Raw genomic sequence first — 21,054 nt, 5'->3', positions numbered from 1 at the left:
GAAGATTTTTTTTCTGCATAAATAATAGCATTCTTAAAATATTAGATATGAGGCTTTATTTATTCAGTTGCTTCATTTTCTGCTGAAATTATATTTGCTAATTCCTCCCCATCCCCCACCCAGAATGTGTTATTTTACATGTGCTACTTCTGCCAATCAGCAGGGAAGCAGGTCTACCATGCATACACATTTTTTAATAGCAACACCTCTGGCAAAAAGCTAAAAGATCAATAGTCGTTTGTGTAACATCCACACAGGAGGCAAATATACAGATAATTAATACAACTTTTAAGTATTTGAAACTGGTTCTCAGATGGTATTAATCATTGTTCTTTTATTGAAGTCAATGGAGCTATGCCAATTTACCCCAGTTCAGGCCTTAGTCCTCTGTATTTATGTGATAAAAGGTGATCACTGTATTTTATATGTCTATAACATCTTCTTTTCTACAAAGATCTCTTAACGCTTAACAGAATGTTTATATATTATACAGGGATCACATCACCCAGGCCTCAGTTTAGGAAAGCACTTAAGAACCAGCCTTTCATGTTCTTAAGAATAGCCCTATTTAGGAAAACACTTAGGGCCAGATTTTCAAAAATATTTAGGCAGGTAAAGAAACTGATAGATAGTGGGATTTTCAAATATGCCTAAATGATATAGCCAGATAACTCCTATTGACTCCTTTGAAAAACTGGCTCTTAATGCTTTACTTTAAGCTTTCCAGTCAACTCTAGTGGGACTTAAACCCATACTTAAAGTTAAGGCTGTGCTTATGTGCTTTTCTGAATAGTGATGTTTTTAGGAAGTAGAGCTAGGGAAAGGAGGGGCAGAACGAAGCCGCCATTCTGTTTGTTTTGTTCAGAGGGAAAATGAAGAATGCTCTTTCCAAGAGAGACTACTTCAGGGAAACCAGCATTGAATGAATTATTTCAAACACATACACATGCCATTCCAAAAGAAAAGTATCAACCTCTAGCTGTGTTTTGTGAAGCAAGATAGATTTCTAGTCTCTAGATAATGCTCTGTGCTTCTCTTTAACTCAGTTCCTCTCTTCTTTACTATTCTTATCTTCCTCTGATATTATGCCCAGTGCCCTTCTGTAATAGCATGGCTAAATATCCGTGATGAGCAAAGAATGGAGAAACACAGAGATGTTCTGAGTATTAAGTTCCAAGAAACTCAGGATACAGTCAAATATTTATGCAGAAAGGCAAAAAAAAAAAAAAATCACTGTTATTTACCTGTTTCCCTGGGCTTCTGTGATCCAGAGACAAGGCTAGGGTTGCTGGATTGTGCTTTTATTGGGTCAGCATTAGTGCAACAGGTGACTTCTTGCTAGTATAAGACTTTTGAACTTATAAGTCTCCTCTGAATCTATACAAGACATCTAAAATTAATTTCTTTTTGTGCCATGTGTTTTCCAGCTCCCATTTTGAAAATGCCAAGTAGGAATAATAATATGCGATTATACAAACAAAACTAAACAGTTTTCATGGTAGTAAGAATATGAACAAGATATATTGTTAATAATTTTCTGCCTATTATTCAGGTGAATATGTCTCCCACTACCTTTTAATCACGTTGCAAAGCAATTTTAATTTTAAAATGATTGCGTTGTTAAAATACACAAAAGTTTAAACTCTAGTTTTACCTGTTTGCCCTTCTTCCACTCTGCCTTCCGATGTGCAAATGAAAAAAGCTTTTGTATGGGGTACTGTCTGATCTAGTATTATACAATGAGGAATGTTCAGCTGATCAGTTGTTCTGAACATTACTCCTGGGGGAATTCTGTGCCAAAAAAATGCAAACAACTGCAAAAGATTGCAACATTCTGTCAAATTCTACATATTTTATTTGTCAAATAATGCAATATAATCAAATCAGTTTCACTTATTTTGGTAATGTATTTAAATTACCATACAACCCTCTCTCCACCCCGCCACCCCCCAACTGTTCAGCACATGAAAGTTAAGTTACAAATGCTTGGTAACCAGTACCCTGCATTCCAGTTATAATCCTGGACTTTCATTTAAATTATATTACTTTTATTTTGGTGTTTGATGTTCTGTAATGTAGAATGTCACTTTAAATTGCTCAGACTTTCACACATGAAAGTCATACAGTTTTGCTAATCATTGTTCTGCATTTTTAAGTGGATAAGTAAAATAGTTCCTGAGCTGTAATCTAACCCCATTGTGCCTATCTGGCACAGGAAAAAAAAGTGAGAAAGCATACACCCTCAGCCCCCTTATTTTTCTGTGGGGGAGCCAAGAAATCTGCAGAAGGTGCGCAGAATTCCCCCAGGAGTAGAATATCCATCACTACTTCATAATACATATGAAATGTGATTCTGTGTGTTCACATGCATCAGAATCATGAGTGACATGGCAGGAAATGAACTCTGGGTTGCTGCTCTCTTTCTCATCTATTATCTATTATGCTCTATCCATATAAGAGCTTTAACTAGGAAAGGAGGAGCCCATTCTGCCCACTCCTGCATGGGAAGGGAGTCGTGACCCTGGGGAGCCACTCCCATGCTGCTACCCATGATCCAGGAAGCTGGCACAGGGGACATTCAACATTTTGTAGCCTCTAATGCCCCTGCTCTCCTACTCTATCCAGTCCATAATTTGTCCCTTAATCATTCTGTGTCTCAGACCCCATTTGTTATATGTAGGAAAAAACTTCCTTTTTCACTCTCTCTCTCTCATCTTGATTGTAAGCTCTTTGGGGCAGGGACTGTCTTACTATGTGTACAGTGCCCCAGTGCATAGCCGGGCCATGATCTTACTTGGGTCCTCTAAGTGCTACTGTAATAGAAATAATAATAAAAATAATAAATAGCCTCTCTAGATCATCTGTAGGGCCTAACTGACCCATTATCTCAATGCATACTCAAATGATTCAAATTAACAGTCTTAGAAATGTGTTTTCCTAATCATAGACTGATAGGACTGGACGAGACCTCAAGAGGTCATCTAGTCCAGTCCCCTGCACTCAAGGCATACTATCATAATATTTATAGTTTCAAGTCAGTTATTCCATATTATTACCTCTTCAGTATTATTCCCTCCCCTTCCTCTGTGTTATCTCTCTCAAGCATTTCAAATTACCACGACATTTATAAAGTGGTAGCACCTTTGACAGCAAATGAAGAAAGAACATGATATGTGGTGTGATGCTTTGGGGAATCTGTCCATGTACAACTTATAATATCAATGTGAATTTATGAGCTCTATGTATACATCTAGTCTTCAATGATATGAAGCCAGCGATTTGCTACCAGGGCTGGTGTCATATCTCCTAGACCAGGAACAATGGACTAATTAACCTGAGTAGCCTCCTATTCATATGGGAGAACATATGGGAGATCAGTGGGATGGCCACCGCCTGATTTAAGCTGTATGAATCTTGGCTTTCACAATTACAAATTCAAATGACTATGGCATCTCATTCCTCACTGTGAGGCAAAAATTGAAATAGACCTAGAGTTTTTTGGAACACAATACAAAGAAATGGGCGGGGGGGTGCTAGTTCCATAGTATGTTGTATATAAGTAAACATGTTTTTAGTAATAAATTATAATTCCATATTAAAACCAAAACAGTTCAAAGTGTAAATTGTGTTCTGTGATGAGGTATTGTAATCTCCACTTTATCTTATCCATGATTTTCATATCCCTTTCTTCCTTCTCTGGAGGAATTCAAGGTAGTGATACTTGTCCTTAGATTCTAGTATATCTAACCAAGAAAATAATTGATTTATTTGCAGCTGCTGGCACTTCATCTTGAACATCTATACAGTAACATGCTGTCAAATTTCTATAACTGTGGGAGAGCAAGTTGGCTTTTAAATCCTGCCAAGAATGAGTCAAGATTTGTTCAAGTTGAGCCTTGAATATATGACTGAGATTGGATCCAAACACTGCACAGTTTGTTTTCCTAGTCGATTATTTTTTACATTTGCAGAAAGCCTGGTGCTTTATGCTTTTTGCAGGCATGCCGAGAAAGTGATTAATACAACACAGATTTTACACATACAATACCAAAGGTGCTAATACAATTCAGAGTTACATTTGCATTATATCGTTCACATTTCTGCTCTATTTGCAAAGAGCGCAAAAGTAAAAACTATGGAAATATGAAAATTTAAAAAATGCACTTGATGTTGAATTAAATCATGCCTTTGTAAGGCTTGTATGTTATTCATTTTGACCTGACATTGTTAAGGTTTTATAAATTCTGACCACTACGTTTCTCCCTGTTCTATGCATTCAAAGATTAGCTTTTTGTTGACACAATTTGTTCTTTCGAAAAAGTAACAATTCCCAAGCATAGTAGGTTGATGTGTGCATATATTTGCAATGCTGTCTATCACTGCAGCTTCCTGCAGATTACTTTGTGAAAGATCATTTCAGATATCACAAATTTTTGTTACTTGCACTGTGGTTGTCTATGAGATGAAAAATCCTGCATAAAAATTCAGCATGAAAGATGGACAAAAGAGAAGGTTTCACTACATTCCCTCTATTGCTTATATTCAAACCTGCATGCGTGCAAGTTTATCTCATGCAGATTCATCATCATGTAGTGTCTGTCTTATTGAAAAATGTAGTAAAAGTGACAAAATAAAGAGTAAACAACAAGGAGTAAAGATGTCATAAGGATGAGAAGTAAAGATAACAAGTTGTTTTATTTTTCCTATAAGCCTCACTGTTTATAGGAAATGCTCTCAAGTCTCCTTTACCATAGAACTTTTTATGAAGTTTCTAGAGTATACCAAAATAATTAAGGAAAAATTACTTTGGGGTTTATGCTGCATTCAGAACAATGACTTGTCCAATCATTGCAGAGAAGAGTGTCAGAGTGTGATTGATGTTTTAAAAAGAACTACAATGTGAAGTGTACAAATGGTACCTTAGCTTTCTAACCATTGTGACAAAGTTCCTCCTCTATCTTGGTGGGTCCTGCGCTTATTGGCGGATTTTCTTGCCTCAGAGATTCACCATGTGGGTTGGGAAACTGCCCAGAGACCTTCTCCTCTGGAAGAACCCACAGTCCAGATCAATTGGGAGGTTTGGGGGGAACCCGGGCCCGCCCTCTACTCCGGGTTCCAGCCCAGGGCCCTGTGGACTGCAGCTGTCTAGTGCCTCCTGTAACAGCTGCATGACAGCTATAGCTCCCTGGGCTACTTCCCCATGGCCTCCTCCAAACACCTTCCTTATTCTCACCACAGGACCATCCTCCTGGTGTCTGATAATCCTTGTGCTCCTCAGTCCTCCAGCAGCACACCCTCTCATGCTCAGCTCCTTGTGCCTCTTGCTCCCAGCTCCTCATACTCCCACCACAAACTGAAGTGAGCTCCTTTTAAAACCCAGGTGCCCTGATTAGCCTGCCTTAATTGATTCTAGCAGCTTCTTCTTAATTGGCTCCAGGTATTCTAATTAGCCTGCCCGCCTTAACTGGTTTTAGCAGGTTTCTGATTACTCTAGTGCAGCCCCTGCTCTGGTCACTCAGGGAACAGAAAACTACTCATCCAGTGACCTGTATATTTGCCCTCTACCAGACTCCTGTACCCCACTGGTCTGGGTCTGTCACATATCCCTCCCCCCTGCTCAACGCCAAGGGGTTGGGCAGCTTGGGACACCAGACAGTGCACACGTGACAAGCCATCGGCGTTGCCATGACAGCTCCCTGCTCTGTGTTGCACATGGAACTAGAAAGGTTGGAGGGATAAGAACCATCTGGTCACCCTTGTTTTCTTCTCCTTGTTCTGCTGCATCCATTGAAGAGGGGCATGGTCGGTCACGAGGACAAATCTGCTCCCGAGCAGGTAGTAGTGCAATGTTTCCATGGCCCATTTTACAGCGAGGCATTCTCACTCCACCATTGCATATTTTTGTTCCCTTGGAAGGAGTTTCCAACTGAGGTATAGAATTGGGTCTTCCTCTTCCCCGACCATCTGTGATAGAACGGCCCCCAACCCTACTTCCGATGCATCCGTCTGCAGGATAAACTCCTTGGTGAAATCATGGGCTATCAGTACGGGGTTACTGCAGAGGGCAGTCCGTAGGTCTGTGAATGCTTCCTCTGCTGTGTCAGACCATCTCACCAGATCAGGTCCATGGGCTTTCACTAGGTCTGTCGGGGGCTTGCCCTTGTGGCAAAGTGGGGGATAAATCGTCGGTAATACCCCACCACACCTAGGAATGCCCGGACTTGTTTCTTGCGACTTGGTCATGGCCGATTTTGGATGGCCTCTAACTTGTTCACTTGGGGTTTTACCAGACCTTTTCCCACAATGTAGCCAAGATATGTGGACCTCTGCCTGGTCCCGTCCAAAATTTCCTCTCCTGGGGCTAATCTGCCCAAGATCTAGGGGCCCAGTCTCTGTTGCCTCTACTGGTTCAGAAGCATTAGGGTGGGGGTCAGACTCAGGTGCTTCTCCCTCCTGTGTGGCCTCCTTTGCAGCTGTGTGGGTCCGCCTACCTACAAGAGCGACCCTCTGGCTTTGGGTCAGTATTCGGGTTCCCAAGGCCTTAGCTGCCCTTCTTTCCCTTTTTGTCTTTCTACCCTGTCTGGGAGTGGACAACAAAGCTGGGGATATTTCAGAGAAGATTGGGGGTTGACAGTCTGCTGTGGATGCCTCACCAATTTTAGGGTCCCCATCTTTCTCCAATCCCCCTACTGGGACTACGTTTCCAAACCCTGGGAAGTCCCTCCCTATGAGCACCGGGTATGGTAGTTTAGGGACTACACCCGCTGCTACCTCAGTAGTGTTCCTTTGGATCTTGATTTTTACTGGGATGGTGGGATAGTAACTAACTGTCCCATGGACACATGTTACCCCCGTACATTTAGCCTGCAGCAGCTGACTACGCTTCATGAGCTTCCCTGAGATAAGCGTGATAACACTCCCCGAATCAACCAGTGCCGTGGTCCCTACCCCATTTAGTTTCACTGGTCTGGTATACATATGTGGGGTTAGTGAGACCCCCACAAGGTGGATTAGGGAGCATGGATCTGCCCAGTTCCCCAGGTTACACTGCATAGGCTCCTCAGCATTGGGACACTGTGCAGCTATGTGTCCCCACTCCCCGCAGGCATAACATCTGTATGGAGTTCTAGGTGTTCCCCGGTCTCTTGGTTTGGGCAGTCTAGCACCACAATCCTCTTCTCTCTCAGTGCTCCGACTCTTTGTGGCCTCTGATGGGCCTTCAGCCTCTCTCTTTTTCCACCTGGGCCCTCCTGGTGGCCCAGTCACCCGAACTTTAGGGCTTGGTGTTGCTAGTTTAACCCAGGGTGCCTCTTCCTTAACTGGTCGGGTCAGCTCCCTCGCTGTCCTTCGCCTCTCTACCAGGGCGACAACCTCGTCATAGGTGGAGGGTTTGTTCTGGCTTACCCAGGCATGAAGGTCTGGTGGTAGTCCCCTCATGTATCGGTTGATGACCAGAACCGCTAGTATCTCTTCCGGAATCCGGGACTCTGTTTGCAACCACTTTTGTGCGAGATGGATGAGGTCATACAATTGGGACCGCGGGGTTTTGTCTTTTTGGTACCTCCAACCATGACACTGCTGGGCCCGCACTGCTGTCGTTACCCCAGATCTGGCCAGGATCTCTGCTTTCACCTGGGGGTAGTCTGCCGCAGCCTCTTCAGGCAGATCATGGTAGGCCTTCTACAGGAATGGGGCAAGGATGCCAGACCACTGATCTCGAGGCCAGGCCTCCCGCAGGGCTGTCCTCTCAAAGGCCAGAAGGTATGCCTCTACATCATCCTTCTGTGTCATTTTCTGCAGCCAATGGATGGCCTGTATGAGCCGCATCCCATCATGGCCGCGATTCAGCTCTGTAAGGGACTTTATCTGGTTTACCAGTTCCCGCAACGTAGCTCGGTCTTGAGCAGCCTGGTCCATCAGCAGGCGATTAGTCTCTTGCTGCAGCCACACTGCCTCCTGTTGGGCGGCTGCCTGGACACGGGTAGCCTCCTGCTGGGCCGCCGTAGCTTGTATCATCCATTGTGGTGAAAAAAAATAAACCCTCTCCCTTTTTTTAGTTTTGTTGTTGTTGTTGTTTTTTAAATCACCCTCCTTCTTCCGCCGCGCTGTGCACCCCAAGATCCCACTTTTGACACCAGTGTGACAAAGTTCCTCCTCTATCTTTGTGGGTCCTGCGCTTATTGGCGGATTTTCTTGCCTCAGAGATTCACCATGTGGGTTGGGGAACAGCCCAGAGACCTTCCCCTCTGGAAGAACCCACAGTCCAGGTCAATTGGGAGGTTTGGGGAGAACCTAGGCCCGCCCTCTACTCCATGTTCCAGCCCAGGGCCCTGTGCACTGCAGCTGTCTATAGTGCCTCCTGTAACAGCTGCATGACAGCTACAACTCCCTGGGCTACTTCCCTATGGCCTCCTCCAAACACCTTCCTTATTCTCACCACAGCACCTTCCTCCTGGTGTCTGATAACGCTTGTGCTACTCAGTCCTGCAGCAGCACACCCTCTCACTCTCAGCTCCTTGCGCCTCTTGCTCCCAGCTCCTCATACTCCCACCACAAACTGAAGTGAGCTCCTTTTAAAACCCAGGTGCCCTGATTAGCCTGCCTTAATTGATTCTAGCAGCTTCTTCTTAATTGGCTCCAGGTGTTCTAATTAGCCTGCCTGCCTTAACTGGTTCTAGCAGGTTCCTGATTACTCTAGTGCAGCCTCTGCTCTGGTCACTCAGGGAACAGAAAACTACTCATCCAGTGACCAGTATATTTGCCCTCTACCAGACTCCTGTACCCCACTAGTCTGGGTCTGTCACACCATGTGTGACAAATGCAGGTACTGTGTGAAGCTCGTTATCCACAGATACTGTGAAAGCACATAGCAGATTTCATATGGATGAGTCAATGAGAAGACTATCTAATGAGCTAATCTCAAATCTCATTTTCAGAGTAGATGGTGGTGTTTTAGACAAAAAAATATATCCCTGAATATAGATTTTGTTTCAGAAGGATTAGGATGTCAGTGATTAATATGAATTGAATTTTTAGACACTTTGTGGGATTTCTGTGGCATATATAAAACACTGAACTTGTTGAACAGCATGTCCCTTGTCAATTACAGATTTAATGAGGAAATAACCTTAAGAAAAACTCTCAAGAACTTAGTATGACAAAAAGCTCCTCCGACCCCCAGGAAATCAAGTAAATTTGATTGTTCTTGGCTGAAACAATAAATATTTTCATTATCATTACAGGCTGTAGCACATGCTATAACACATGGGCCTGATTTTCCTTTCTGATATACCCCTTTTATACCACTGTATTTCCACTGATATTAACCGAGTTACATGCACCACACCTTACAGAAAGAAGATTGTTCCAGCACACTCCAGGGTGAGATTTTCAAAGGTACAAAGGTAAGTTAGATGCCCAAATTCCATTGACCTTCAGTAGGAGTTAGATACCTAACTGACCTTTTTGTCTTTGAAAAAGTGCCCCATCACCTTTTGGGTGCTTTCACTGCCAGTGAAAGATGTTGGACTGATAATTTCTCTTATCTACAGAATGGCTATGAGACAGGCAGAGGTTATTGTGAACTCCCTCACACCTCAGCACTATCAGCATGTGCCATGAGTCGGTTCTGAAGGGACCATTCCTGGGAGGGAGTCTTTACAGCCATGCAATATTCGGTCTGTTCACCGAGATTGCCAACAGGGTGCCCAATCTGTAGAAGCATGTTTATGATGTGGACACATGACCACAGGGGAAGGGACAGAAACTATCAAATAATTTCATATAGACCTCCAAACATCTTTCAGGAGAGTAATGGCTGTCAGCCACTACTCAACTGCTTGGTGATTCTGATTTCAGATGTGTTTTACATCAGAGTAACTCCATTGACTTCAGTGGAATTATACCTGATTTACACCTGTGAAAGTGAGACTGGAATCAGGCCCGCTAAACCCTATTGGAAATAGTGGTAAAAGTTCTGTATCCTATTACAGGCTCATTAGCCAATTTCTTCCATGTTTATTTACAAAAGCAATTATTATGTATTCCATAAGCCAATCTAAAAGAACAAGGTAAATCCTGACTCCACCATTCTCCATTTATTTTCATTTTAAATTTAATTTGGCTCTGCTACATGGAAAACCAGCACTTTCTTCTATTTCGTTTTTATATGAAGGCAATACATTTTCTCATCTCTGGGAGATTTTTCTATACCATATGGAAAGTTCATGGAATTTTCCCAGTAAGAATCCTCCATTTAACCTTGTATAAAGCAGCAAGAGCATTTATGGTCATTCATTTCATATTTTTAAGATACATTTTCCACCAAACAGTTCTTTGAAAAATCTAGTTCCTTTGAAAATCAGGATGGACTTGTTTGAGTTAAAAATTTCACACTGTGAAATGCCTATGCTAAAAGATAATACACACTGATATAAAAGTGACAAAGGCCAGGCTCATGTGGTCAGAAAATTATCGAAACTATAGTCATAACTTCATAAATTGTGCTCCTGTTTGAATGTCAATCACCGGGGAGGTATGATTCATACTTCCTTTCAATACATTTTGTTCTGTTCACATTGTAATAAAACAACAACTCTGCAAGAATTTCCTCCATGTAATGTGCTGAAATTGCCTTTTAAAAAGAGATAAAGTGCACATAATTGATCTTTTATTTTGCAATTTTGACTTAGATTGAAATGTAGAATGGATGCAACACGGAGAAATTGTTACAAAAGTATCAAAGTTAGTGTCTGTTCTTTCTTTTGAAACATTAGTATCAATTGAAGTTATATGTGCACAAAAAGGAAAGAATACACCCAATGACAAGAGGTAACGCTTGGTTTAAAATCATCAATACCTTTTTTCCATTATACAAGGGTTTGTCTATGTAGGGAAATTTCTGGCAGGGATTATATTCCAGAATAATTATAGGGTATTGCCTGCATTCTTCCACATGGGCCCTATTCCTCAGGTGAACTATGTATCCCATGATCACTGTGGGATCTCCCTGTAGCTGCACCACTAGGGTGCATTCACAGGAGTCCTATGAATGCATCTTGGGAGCACTCTGAATTCTGTAGGTCTGATATAATAAAAGCATGATAAAATAGCATCAAATTGAAATATGGGTGCAAGTTTGAAAAGAATTTTAATGGATTGTGAAGTTCTTTAGTGATTTCATTAAATTGCTTCAAGAATACTGTCAGATTATATATTACAGACTTAAAGTGCACCCCTCCTCCAAAAACAAACAAAAACCCTAATGTTGCAGTTTAAGTTAGATACATCACCTTAGATTATTTTAACCTGAACAAAGTTCTCTCAGCTTCGTCATAAGAATAAACATGTCTCCCAGTTATAGTACCTCTCAACTGTAGACACAGTGGCAAACTGTGCCAAATCCTCTTCATCTTCTTCTTTGTAAAAGCATTAAATACTGCTGGGCCTGACATGTGGAAAAAGATCATTGCCTGCACTTTAGGTGCTTTCTCTGCAACCCTGTCATGATGAGAAAAATATTCAACTGTTGCTTTAATGGATGACACTTCTTTGCAAGGTGTCCTAGAAAATAACTTGTATGAAGTAATTGCTCTGTCTTTGGTTTGATAGAACTTCTCACAACATATAGTGTTAGGAAAGCAATTAGATTTGTCAGGAGGGAAGGGCACAGCACTTTCAATTATCTAAATAAACAGTGATGGGAAGTGGTCTGAGTCCACTCAATATCTGGTTTTAAAACAGATATTCTCAGCATCTTATCAGATGTTAGCATGGTCACTCTGTTATTCACACCCATAGTAACATTACATCACTGCTGAAAAATGTCAATAAATAAACAACAATCCGGGCCTAAACATTCAATGTTTCCAGCTCTTGTGATTTTATTATGATATTCTATTAAAATATGTAGTCTGTTAGGTAAATTTCTAATCCTCGAGGTTGCTGGGAAAAGCTTGAAATCATGAGCCATGAACACTACAGGCTCAAAAACCAGAAGGCAAATAAAATAGATCCAAAATGTATTTGTTTAATTACATGAGTTTTGTTGAAACGGATCTTTAATGACCCACAGCTGGGCGGGTTGTTACTGGTACCAGTGAAAATTCAGAAACAGTATGCTTAATGCATAGTAATTTATTTGAGAAAGAATCACACAAGCAATAAAGGTTATATAATACACATCTCCCTACCAAGCCTCAATTCCTCAAGTATAAACCCTCAGTAACTATGTTAGTCTTACACAGTATTCTGATTGGCAAACAAAGCAGGTATACTACCAGTCCTAAATGGAGACTTTTCTTCTCTTCTTTTCCCCTCTCAGGTAGTTGGTCTGTCAAATGTCCCCTGAAGCAGGGTCTTGGTTACCCCAAGGCCTTCTGATTCAAAAGTCCTACAAAAGTCCTTCATAGCAGGGTTTCAGATGGACCCTGACCCTCTGTCTTACAGCATCACAGACCTCTTCAGATGTTAATTGGGGAACTCACTAACAAATTTACAGATGCTCCCCGACTTACGCAAGCGCTCTGTTCCAGAACACCTTGAGTAACTCAAATTTTGCATAAGTCGGAAATGTATCTCCGACCATTATACAAAAAAACAAAACAAAATAACCCCCCTCCTATTTCTAGCTTACGGAACTCTTTCCGTAAACTCGGATTTGTGTACGTCGGGTTTACGTAACTCAGGGAACGTCTGTACTTGGTTTAGCATTTATATATTTTGTTCTCAAAGGAGTCAGATATCCCAAAAATATGCCCTGTTGGCATTTCATTACTAATCTTTTCTAATTAATATTTTAGAAGGGGGCTGCAAAACAAGCCCAGACCAAAGTTCAATCAATGTTTACCCTCTCATCAATCATTCACTTGAGCTTCTAATGCTGTGTCCTTCAAAAGGGGTTATTTTGATCAGGGTCAACCTGTACTAAGTCCACTGATGGTGGGTTATTGCATTTTTTTACTTTGTGAGCTGGTCAATTGGCTGACATGTTTCAAAGTGTCATGTTGAAACACATGCACAGATGGAGCCTTAATTTACCATTCAAGTACAATTTTAGCACTCAGTAAATTTCCACACCAACTGTCTGATGCTAAGAGAATCCTACCCCCAGAATCTCTAGCAAATTCAGACGTACCAAGCCATACCAAACTCCTACTGACCACACTTATTCATATCAGTCACAGTAATTTATAATAATTCAGCACCATCTGTAGTAGGTTTGGGCCGAGGTTCGGCCCTCAGCGGGGCTGTGGGGTGTCCCAGCACCTCGCTCTGGTCCGGTGGTAGTCCGGGGCAACGGGCACACAGTTAGGGGCTCAGGCCCATAAGCAGGGGCTGAGTCCGGAGGTCCGAAACCCAGGCCCTTAAGCAAGGGCTGAGGCAAAGTCTATAGCGGCCCGGGCCCTAAGTGAGAGCGGGGCAGTAATCAAATAGTCAATCAAAGGCCCAGGCCCTTAAGCAGGGGCTGGGTCAGAGTTTGTAGCCACCCAGGCCCTAGGTCAGGGTGGGGCAGCAAGCAAATAGACCATCAGGTACCCAGCCTCTCTAGGCCAGGGGAAACAGGGGGAGTCTGCCACCCAAGGAGTGGGTGGCAGGGGGGATATACAGGTCCTCCCACTCCACTGCGGCCCAGCCCGGGGCCCTAGCAGCAACGGAAACTCGCTGCTGTCAGTGGGGATCCTGGCTGCAACACACTAACATCGGCTCTGGCAGTGCAGCAGCCAGACTGGGGTCAGCTGCCCCCAGGCTACTTCCACACTCCCCCTCGTATGGTACCTGGGCCGTCTTGCTGTCGTTGGTGCTCTCCACCAGCATTGGCTCCTCTGGGTAGCTGGCACGGGGCAGGCTCGGCTCCTCCTCGGGGTAGCTGGCACGGGGCAGGCTTGGCCAGTCCTCCTCGGGGTACCTGGCACGGGGCAGGCTTGGCCAGTCCTCCTCGGGGTACCTGGCACGGGGCAGGCTCGACTGGCCCAGTAACTCAGCAGGCTGGTTGCGGCCTGCGGCTGTTTCCCAAGCGGGAGCTCGGCCACGGACGTCTGCTCTCTTCGCTGGCCTGGGCTCCACTGAGCTCTGCAGGCGAGCTTTTATACTTCTGGGTCGGGGCCGTGACCTCGGAGGGGCTGGCGCCTGACCCGGTGGCTCCGCCCACGTTGGGATTAGGGGAGGTTCGGCCCTCAGCGGGGCTGTGGGGTGTCCTACTGCCTCGCTACACCATTCCAACAAGGTTTAAGCCAGTCTCATGATATTTTGGAGCCTGAGTCATGTTTTTTGGATACTTGGGGTTGGCAATAACCCCAATATCTGCTTATTTCACTTTTTTATGTTGATTGACTGTAATGAGGAAAGATTTCATTTGCACGGTCCCACCCATACAAATAACCTGGTAATCATCATTCCACTTCTATCTTTTAGAAGGTTGCTAATTCTACATGTCTCAATGTACAACTGTGGAGTAGTGTAGTAAGACAGTTGTGTCCATAATGTAGTAGGCACTGTCCAAACATATAGAAAACACAATCCTTGCTCTGAATAGCTAACAGATTGCAGCCCCAGTACTGCATGCTACTCTGTGCTAATAGACCGCTGTGCTTTTGTGAAGCCCCATTGACTTCAGTCATAAGGATCAGCCTGCATGCAGAAGCTTGCAGGATTATAAAGCTTAGCGAGGAAGACATTCACTCTTGAGTGTTGCTGAGTTAAGAAGAGGGACCTTTGCTCATAGAACATAAATACAATTCATTCTTTCAGGAGTTTTGGTTCTGCTCTATGCACAGGTGTGTGTTTATAAGTGATTTGTCAGTTTGCCAGTGGGTTCACTCAAAATTAACATTTTTTTACCCAAAAAATAAAAATTATTTTCAGTGGAACAAAACGTTTAGTATAACCCGAAACATTACATTTTATGCTTTTAAATATAATTTTTAAATATAAAATTGAAGGAAATTTTGAAACAAAAAGGTGTTTTGAATTGAAAAATCAAAAATGTTTCATTTCAAAAATGTTAAAGTGAACTATTTTGATTTTTGTTTTTTTAACCTATCTACCTATCTATCTATCTATACACAGACAGAAAAAGCAAGAGCAGAATTCCTTTTATCCAACTCTTCCTATCCTATATGCCTGACCTGATAATTGCCATCAAACTCTGTCTCATTCCCAAAGCCAACTCTTTTATAATTCCGAAACAAAGTTTTCCTTCAAACTCATGCAGGAATTCCTGATGGTGAAGCCATATTTCTGATCATGGGGACTTGTGTTATCACTCAATCCAAATATGCTATGTTAAAGTAAGACTGAGGTTCTGACAAATCAGAGAAAAATGATTTAAAAGCCTTGGCTGACACCTGGTCCTTATCTCCCACTTGCATAAAGCACTCTATAGATAGAGAAGATGGAGAAAATAAGCTGCCTCAGAGCTGAATTTTGCTTGTAAGGGTTATATTAAACATTTAGAAGTACACTTGCAAAAATGCGTGGGGTTTTCACTGTAAAATTCCCATAGGTGGAAGTCACCTGATTGATTCCCACACACTGCTTTAGACATTTATTCTATTCTTTATGGGTTCTTATATTGGAGTGCCTGCCAGTAATGTAGTGAGCAATGCGAGTTACATCTGCCACGGTTCTTTCTTTCTCTCATCCTCTCATGTATTCCTTGTTAATTTAATTTTTAATGTGATTTTACTTGCCTGAACATAGTATGCTGAGGTTTCATTTCTTTCTTTGAATGTCATTTCTAAAATGCTCAGTTTCACTTGGCAGAGTCAGCAAAGGCCTGGGCACAGAGAGTGCATTACTTTTTATACTCTAGATCTATTGCTTCCAGTTCAGAGTAACGGTTAGCAATCAGGTGAAGTACACTTACCCAACAGCCTCTCTTCATTCACTGAGCTTTCTGAGATGCAATCCCACACCAAGCACTGCCTTTAGTGGTGACGTTCAGCATTGTCCCACCTCTGCTTCAGAGATGTAATGTAGCCCATTGGTACTGTGTGTGACCAACTGGTAATTCAGAGACGACAATTTACTTGGCCAATTTAGTTCTCTTCATAGGTTGTGTATTGTCTGAGAACACAGTAAATTAGTTTGATATTTGAAAAGGTTAGACAAATGTTATGTTGGCAAATTTCGTGTGCATTGCTCACTGGCTAGTCACCAATCACTTCAAGGATCCAATATTTGTGATTTGATATAAGAGCTGTGTGATTGTCTCCTACATCAGATATTTTTGTTCCCTGGTTGGATGTTCTAACCATATAAACAACTCCCTCTTCTGCACAAAATAAATTTTGTTGTCATGTTGATGTAATTTAGTTAGTTTAGATTGCAATTCTTAAAAACAAAACATCACTCTCATGACTGTTGTTGAAAGAAATTCTTGTCAACACAAAATTCTGTCTAGAAGTCACTAAAACATTTACAAGCAGCTTTCTTGCTATTTGCCCAACTCTATCTGTAACCAGAGGATGGCTGACCTATGTTTAAAGAACTGGTGATATAGGATGGGATTTTGAAAGGGCCTTACTTCCCATTGAAAGTGATAAGAATTGGGTGCCTAACTCCCTAGGTGCCTTTGAAAATCCCTATGACACTTTCTCAGGGTGCCCAGGCCTGGGAGCCACCTTGTTACACCCCTGCCTCCAGCAAGCAGAAGACTTGCTGGTGCTTAACACTCACTTAAGCTCCTCAGGGCTCCCCCAGCTCTTATGTTGCCTTGCAGGTTAACAATTGGTGTACTCCAGCCTTCAAGCCCCTCTGAAAGCATTCCCCTATAACATCCAGCTCCTGTCATTGGACACTCTCAGAAATTACCAGGTGAGCTGTCTCCAAAGGAATAGTGAACACACTAGTTTGTTTGGTTCAACTGCCAGTCAACTCCTATATAACATCATAAAATTGAAATACCTTTATAATGAGGACAACCATGAGTTTATTATCAAAGGCTAAGATTTGAGAAAGAGATAAGAATGGAAAACAGAAATGGTTATATATAAAAACAAACAAAATACAAACCTGGGATTACATCTATCATTACCTTTCCAATTTAATAAAGTAGATCCACCTTCCCCACCCCCCCAAGGATTCAGTCTTTTGCAGAGCTAGTTTGTTTTCAGTCTAGACAGGATACAAAACCTAGCTCTTCAAGATGTTTCCTCAGTCAATGGATAACAAAATGTCTCCTTACATTCTATTTATAAATTCTTCAAAGTTCATTCCCCCCAACCCCCCCCCCCTCCCTCTTCTGGGGACAGGACAACTCCCTGTGGTTTATTCTCCTGTCCCCCTGTTTATTCCATATGCAGATTTGATTTCCAGTGTGTTGAGTTACAATGCTTAATTTACATAGCTGACAGAGAGACAGGTGAATCAACTTCCTTTATCTGGCAAAACCTTTTGCCTGTTTGTCAACTCAGCTTGGGACATCATCCTATGTTGATATTTAAGGAGCCATGATCTTGCAATGATTATGAGGATCAGTATAACATGAGCTTTTATTAGATACTTCACTTGCCCCTTTTGAATAAATATTATGAAAGCAATGTGTTGAATGTAGGAGTTTGTCAGGCCTGTCAAGAGTTACTGTGAGAGAACAGTGAATGCTTTGCCTGCAGGGTTCTTAGGGTCACAAAGTGTCATCATCAGTTGGCTCTGGCAGACAGTCTCAGCAAGGGTCAATGAAAGGATATATCTAATTCTCCCACCCCTCTACCAGAAATGGTACAGATCTAAAACATACAGAGCAGGTAATGTGGAGATGTGTGGACAGATGTACTGTCATCATCCATGTCTGGGGGAATAAAGGACTTTGTAACAATTGTGAACATTCCAGTTAATATATAGCAACCTCCAAGGTAAAAATTATAAATTAGTGTGCATGAGTGAACTGGTAACCAGGGAGTCCCAACAATTGACCTCCAATGGGACTTGTGCTCCTAAATCATGTAGGTGCACTCGAAAATCTCCACCAACATTTAGTTGATGTTCATGAATACCCATAAATGTGCCATGGTACCCCAGAGAACTGAGGTATAGAGGTTTGACAAGGGGCTTTTAGCAGCTTCAAAATGGATTCTATGGAAGGCAGCACCCTTGCAACTTAGAACAAAAGGGCACTGGGTGTGGGTAAAATATAAGGGAGCAATTACAATTACTGGTACCTTGATGAGTTAATACGGTAATTAGCTCAGCAGCTGGAGATCCCAGGAAGGAAAACAAGCAGTGTAAAAGGCTAACCCAGGGAGCAGGAAGAGACTCATAACTGCTGCTATATGGTTGTATTGCACCAGAAGTTTAAGAAGGAGACAAACAAAAGTGGCGAAGGTACCTCGGTGGATCTGCGTGCTGCTTATTCACCAAAAGGATTTACAAATCAAGGCTTTCCTGGAGAGGCAGGGGATGGACAAATTATACCCCAATTTACATGGTAGTTGAACAACATTTTGCTCTGAAGGGTTTTTTTTTAGTTGAAGTAAGCCTGGCATAATTCTTGACAAACCCAGATCTTATTCAGACCGATACTTGCTGTCTATTAAAATCTCACTTCTTTGCCTAGCCAATGATGAAAAAGCAACTTTACTGGAATGGAAAAGGGGTGGTGGGGAGTAGTAGATAATCAGCAATGTATGTAAGTAAATGCCTGATAATGTGATAGGGCACTAGAGAAGGACCCACATGATATCTCAATATGCTGTACTTGGGGAATCTGGACCTAGTTTTTATGACTGGTCCTTAGTCCTGTGATATGATGGACTGAAACAAAACAATAGCTCTAACCACTTGTCATGTGGTTCACTCACCAGCCCAGCACCTCCTGCTGGTTGTCTCAGGGATTAGCTCGCTCAGCCAATGCACCCTTTCCTGGTGGTGCCTTGTCCATTGTAATCACTGCTTGCAGACTTGCTTCAGTCCAGGACTCGCAGCGTCCTCTTCATGACTCAACCCTCCGGACATGTCAATGTCCATGTTTACTCAGTTCTACAGTCTAGCAACTTCCCTATTGGCAAGTGGCAGGGACTCAGGCCCTCCCATTACTCCAGGTCTCAGCAGGGACCCTGTAGATAGCAGCCTCCTGCTCTCTCTCAGCTTTTCCTCCAGTGATATTTCAATTCCCTGGGCCACTACCCCATCTATGGACATTGTAAGTCACTTAGGTCTTTCCAAGCTGAGTGAATCAATGCCTTAGTACCTTTAAAAATGTGAGCATTGGACTCCAAGCACTACTAGAATTAAACAGGAAATGGAGATTCTTGTCTTAAAGTACCAATGTCTTCCCCATCCCCCAATACTAAGTTAATAAACAACTTCAAATAGAAGTGCATCAAACAGACCCCAAAGGTATTTTATCTGTATTTATTCGGGGAATGTAAACTGTGTTTTATAAGCAAGGATTTTCATTCCACCGCAAACAGAAAGAGAGTTGAGAACAGAGGCTTTTAAACCCAGGGAGCCTTTGAAAGCTATTTTAAAGAATTGTTGTTTTTTTCCTGCAGGGTTCTGTTGAGCTTAATGAGCCTGGTGGGCTTGGCAGGCTCTCCTGCAGCCTGTGGGAAGCATGGCTAATCTGGAGCTCATCCATCTCTATGTCTCATCTCAAAGTAGCAGCTCTACCAGATGTGCTAATGGAACAGCTCAGCCAGCCCATCTGATAAGCTTTTATATTTTTAATGCTTTCTATGCTAAATTACCCCTGCCTTCTCTTTAAAAAAAATGGGCAAGTCACCTACAAGCCCAGTGAGGATCATGGCACTTAGATGAAGGCTTCCAAGGCCATTTGCACATCCCTTGAAAATCCCACTTCAAAGCAGACTCCTCATTAAACTTGTACACAAAAAAATTCTTCACAGAAAAAGAGAGCTACTAACTTCCTTCTCATTTGTTAAGGCTAGCTTTCAGCATCACATCCGGCACCATCACCGTCCCTGTTTGAGTTCACTGATAGCAGCCAGGGTCAGTGAGAAGGAGAAGCAACGGTGATGATTTGCTACTAACTGATATGGTTGTAAAAGTGGTATTAAAAGAAAAGGTGGGATTTTCAAAAGCATCTATGTGATTTATGAACATGTATCCCATTAATAGTGATTGAGACCTGTGCTCCTAAATCACTTTTGCATATTTGAAATTCCCCACCCAGACCAACTAAATCATTGGTAAATAAGATCACAATGATAAGTACCTTGATTTTTATTTTTTCACTCTCAAGCAAGGAGCCATTGTTTTTAGAGTCTATGTTACATACAATGTTATGTTTACCCAGTACATGTCTAGCATTTGGGAGATCATATAGGTTTCTTCTCTGTTTCAGAAATAAGTGTAGGATTTGTTATGGAATAATTTTCTTGCATAAGGCATTTAATTTTTTATTGATGTAAAACAGCTGTACCTTTCTCAGCAAATTCATGCATAATAGTCTGCCATCTGCCATCAGGTGTATATTTACCTTTCCAACTAACTTCAAGGAGGGTAACTTCTGTGTCACCAATGGAGAAAGTCTGGCCCATCTTAGTTGCCTGTCCTTGTTCCATGTCTTTTTCTCCCTTTCCCCTTACTTACCTTTTATGGTATGGTATTGAGTTGTTTCATAATAGTCAGTATGTGCCGCAAAGGCTGAATCTTGCTCCCCTGAAACCAATAGCAAGGTTCCCGTGGAGGCTTGGAGAATGATCAGTCCTATGCCACTATGATATTTTAAGAACTGTTCTTAGGTAGTAGCTTATAAAACAATCTGTTACCTGGAATATATCCACATGTGTGCAATGGTATTAGGGATTAAATATGCTTGGTAGACTTCAGTCATAAGGAATCCTATGTTCCAGGTACGTCTGACATTCCACAGTTCTGACTTTCCCCCTCTGTATTCTTCACCTCCAGCAAACACATACTCTTGATAACTTGAAAGTCACAATAATGTCTGCAGAAGGCAAGATGAAAAGTTCATTAAAACTATTAAAATAGTCTTGCCAGGGAAAGGAGATAATTAACTGTAAGTGTTTGGCATCTGTTGACCGACATACATTCCTCGCAAGATATCTCTTTCTTTCTTTCTGCATTTCTGCA

General features: G+C 42.2%; 1 long non-coding RNA gene across 1 annotated transcript in view; it reads left to right on the top strand.

The window, feature by feature from the left end:
• The window catches only part of LOC117873440, a 49,502-nt gene extending 45,400 nt beyond the window's left edge, over window positions 1–4,102 (top strand). The window contains exon 5 of the long non-coding RNA XR_004644731.1: window positions 3,775–4,102. This is a non-coding gene — a long non-coding RNA (uncharacterized LOC117873440). The remainder of the gene's footprint in view (window positions 1–3,774) is intronic.
• Window positions 4,103–21,054: the final 16,952 nt, after the last annotated feature.

This window comes from Trachemys scripta, chromosome 2 (assembly GCF_013100865.1).
Source record: "Trachemys scripta elegans isolate TJP31775 chromosome 2, CAS_Tse_1.0, whole genome shotgun sequence".
In the NCBI taxonomy this organism is placed as follows: domain Eukaryota; kingdom Metazoa; phylum Chordata; order Testudines; family Emydidae; genus Trachemys; species Trachemys scripta.
The sequence above is the reverse complement of the archived record's forward strand: the minus strand, read 5'-3'. Positions and strand labels throughout refer to the sequence as shown.